Here is a 4,487-nt window from a genome sequence, read left to right as displayed (position 1 = left end):
CCCCTGGTAAGAAATAGTTCTCTATATTGCCACGTCGGTATGAAAATGCTTTATAGGTTGTAAGTTTTGCCAATAACGCAGTACACTTTGGAGCATTGATGTAAAGTGCTCCTATACCTGTAATCCAAGTATTTGTGACATTCTTTGCGAAACATTACTTTGGCGCAAGAGAATCGCTAGTGGATGTGGATTGCAAGTGCGCGTCAAAGGACTCCTGACCGCGGAATGATCGCAAACATTGTGGGATAGGAATTAAGTTACCACGACAATTTATAGCGCAGCAACATAATTTACAATAAATGACACACTAATGGCGTGATTTCTTATCGTAACCCACTAGACATATAGGGCATTAGTAGTTAGTACTGAAAAACGGTGTTAAATTTAATATGTCGTAATAGTTATTTTCGTATATCAAATAGAGTTGTTTATCAGGGTTTCCGTCTACCCACTTAAAGATTACTGCGGGTTTTTCGTTACTTATTTCGAAGACAATAATTTGAAAATCAGAAAGAAAATTGAAACTGCAGTAGACTATTTTAGATTAGTCTTTTTTTAAGAACCCCTGCATCCTGGCATAATCATTCTTCCTCGGTCGTCGGATGAACCGAATCGGCCTTATATTTTTTAAATTCGTTATACAAGTTTTTGACGCCTGGGTTTTGCGTTACTTTAAGTTTAGCAACAGCAACCATGGTAGCGCTCGTGCTAGACATAATTTTTCTCTATTCTTAATCGAAATATGACAAGGGTTATCACTAATATATCGAATGTGCTGTTTTAAGCCACGATTTCTTAGATGGGCACCGCCATTGGGTAGTTGAACCACGTTCAAAGTGTAAAATACGGGGGCACCTTAGAAATTTTCTTTCTCGTCTTCGTAAATTTCGCCGTCTAGAAGGTCGTATACGCTACCAGGCTCGAGCTGCGACTTTTTCGTTTTAACGCTGTCGTACAAAACGGTGTATCTCGTTACCCGGACAAAAAAATGGCTACGGAAGAAAAATTTCTAAAGCATACCCGGTGTGGGAACGGTTTTCTCAATATTAAAAACGCCCTCATTGAAAAAACCCTACAAAACCAAACAGCTCGGTCTACCCGTGATCATTCCGCCATTTCATTAGGACTCTCTAAAAGCTAAAATGTACGCGAGATCTCCTTCTCCAATGCACGGAAAATCTCTAAAAACTTTTTATTCGAAGCCCACCCATGCCAGACCGTATGCCCCACCACCACCATCACGGCTATCACGGTCAGCCCCGTAGAAACCCGACCTATCACGCTGATAATCATCCATTCTGACATCAACTGTAAAAGTTTAATTTATTTTAATTTTGGTATTCGTATATTTAAACCTTTTTTCCTTAACTTTAAAAAGGCCTAAATTTTGTCCAAGACTGGTTATTCAACCCGGTTCCTGTGTACAGTGCATAATAGCGGAGTAATATACGTTTTTTCTTAAATTTCGGTAACAAACAACTAATGTGCTTGACCACCGAGCTTTACCATCAGGCTTGGGAGTTCATAAGACTACGACCCGAGCTTGAAGGTTGAACCTGCTTGATTGTGCAGGACTTCCTCGCAACTATCCATCGTTTTTCTTTTTCTTTAATTTAATTTAAAAAAATTAATTTCAACTTATTTAAATCTTTTTAATAATAAATATAATTTATTCCGAAATATCTGGTACTGTTTTCAAAGAAGATTTTTTCGTTTTTTTTTCTTACTATATAAAATTTGCTTGTCTTCTAAAAGGAGGGGTCTGTCCAATGTTTTTTAAGATTTTTTCTTTAACATATCATATGGCTGGTCGGGGGTATCCTAATTTAGGGTACGAGGCATTATACCATGTTTAACGCAGATGTTTCCTCGTATCCATCCCCACATGGGGCCCCATTAGTGGTGGTTGTAAAACACTCCTGAAATTTAGATCAGACTTTAATCAGCTCCGGCTAAAATAGACAGTGTCTGCTCTATTTCTTTAAAAAACTTATTTCCGAAAATAATGGATTATCTCTATCACCATAAGTGGATCATTCTCTCTAAGTAGACAAAACGGTATGCTACCTATGACTAGAATCTTTGTCGGGGTCGGTCTGGCAGCCCTTTCAAACTGCCCTATACTGTGTATCACCTCAACTTCACTCTGAATTTATACTGGCAAATCTAACGTTTCATACATCTCTTATGGTGCGTCTCACGTCTGAAACGTGTCTCGAGTGCCCGAGAGAGAGAAATTTTGGGGGTTGGCTCTTCGAATTTCTCCCCCCAAAAAAACCTGTACCATATTTGTTCAAGGTCAGTTTCAGATCCAAGTGTAGAGTTTTATTCAATGAACGCCCCTTTAGTTGCCGTCTTGACCACTCGGTGGCGCCTCCGCCAAAATATTTTCAACAAATGTATCTCTGGAGTTTGCTCTCTATACAAGCTCTGACGTCACGAAACCCAGACTAAGATACCCGACCGAGACCCGGAATTTGTATACTTAGAGAGAATGATCCACTTATGCTATCACAAATAGCTACTTCTATTTAAATTATATCATTAGGCTCCTGAAGCTTTCATTTTATTAAAATATTAGTTATATTGTCTTAACAATTATTGTAATACATTAGCTTTACGACTCTCCCGGAATGATGAACTCCGGGTGAATATTCTGGGTGCATGGGTAAAATTTTAATTCCGTTTGCCTATTTGTTTCTATATTTTAATTATTTTTTTTAAAATTCAATTTTCTTTATAGAACTACAATCTCCTTGGAAAATGGGGAAATATTTTGGCTCCCTGTGTAAATTCCCATTTGGTAATTTTTTAACTTTTATTTTTATAATAAACTTATTTTAATTTTTTATAAATACGTTATTCTACCATCTTAGGGCGAGTTGCCATATTGAAGAAGGTGGAGTATAACTGCGACCATCCAGAGGAGGTTTTCAGTATAGAAGAAGTACTAATATATACGCGTTACGATATAGATTATTTTTATTTTCAATAGCAATAAAACAATTAAAAAGACTTAGAAAAGTATTATTTAATCTAGTGTTTTATCGACAATAAATGAATAACTTTTTTAAAATCAAATCATTATTTCACATTTCACATTTTGGTAAAGCTTACATTGTACAAATTGGTTCTGGGAAAAAAGCGAAGGCCGTACATCAATATAAAAATGCCATTAGTCTAAACATTGGCGTGAGTGTTTGGGAAGCGAAATAAATCACATAAAAAATCAAGTAAATTGACGCCATGAAAAAAATCCCATAGGACGAAATGATTTTTAAAAATTTAAAAAAAAATTATTTTTAAGTATTTTTTTTTAAAGGGGGTGTCAGAAATGGGAAGATTCTATAGTGAGGCTTAATTATCTGGCGAAACACTAGACCACGTTGCCCTGTCTGTAGTAGATAATCAAGAACGATTCAATGGGCTTTTGGAAATGATTCTAAACGAAACGGTTACTCAAAATGTGCAGTTCTCTCGCCTTTTTCAGTCATTTGGACAATAAAATAAAATTATGGTGGCCATGAACATCTCTCCTGTTCCAGCTGAAACATAATAACCCTGAAATATAAGAACATTTAGCAGCAGTATGTCTACTCCTTTAATATAAATCTAATGAATATTACTAATAACCCTTTCTCTAGCTTTCAGATGTAAAACTTCTCATGACAATGAAATTATTTCTTTATTTTTGTCCGCTGGCCAAAGTTTTGGTTATTTCCCAACGGAGCTGTCTCCATCTTCATGCTTGTTTTTCTCTCTGTTTTTTTCTCTTTGGCGCTAGATTTGAATTTCATTAGGATATTTTACCAAGGTGGTTATCATCTTTCTGGATTTTTTACCCATTAAAGCAGTTTGGGGCTCAATAAACATTTCATTAAGTTTATTTTGTAGTTTAATATGTCCTCCTTTTTGTTTAAATGATAGCTACATTAATAAATAAATACTTATATTTTATGTATTGAAATAATATTTATTATAGTGGAGGAAATGTAAAAATCAAGGTGTAATATAAAAAAAAAATGACAGTTGAAGTTGTAAATGATTCGACAAGCACTCAACTTGACAGTTCTGTGTAGAAAATAATTCGCCGTATTTCTAAAACAAATACAGCATTTGATTTTGAAGCTCCACAATAAGATTAATTTATTAAACAATTGCTCCGAAAGTGACATTTTAACTACATCAAACCGAAAAGATCGTTCTTCTTTTCGTTTTATAACTAAATACAAATAATGGTAAAGGAATTCTTACCTGCGTAGCATATCTATGGGTGGCTTTCAATTCGGGCCTTGGACATTCCTATTTGAAGCTCAATACACGTAGTTTCAGGTAAATGTTTGATTGGTAGTGCCAAAAATCCTTTTATTATAATCAATTCATAGTATTGGGTCGCTCACGATACAAAATTTTCAGCGGGACATATGTTTCGATATTGTTACACCTCGATTTATCAGGTGAGCTCGAAGAAACTCCGCCATCATTTT

The sequence above is a fragment of the Leiobunum rupestre genome, chromosome 2, assembly GCF_980474605.1.
Source record: "Leiobunum rupestre chromosome 2, qqLeiRupe1.1.hap1, whole genome shotgun sequence".
In the NCBI taxonomy this organism is placed as follows: Eukaryota; Metazoa; Arthropoda; class Arachnida; order Opiliones; family Sclerosomatidae; genus Leiobunum; species Leiobunum rupestre.
The sequence above is the reverse complement of the archived record's forward strand: the minus strand, read 5'-3'. Positions refer to the sequence as shown.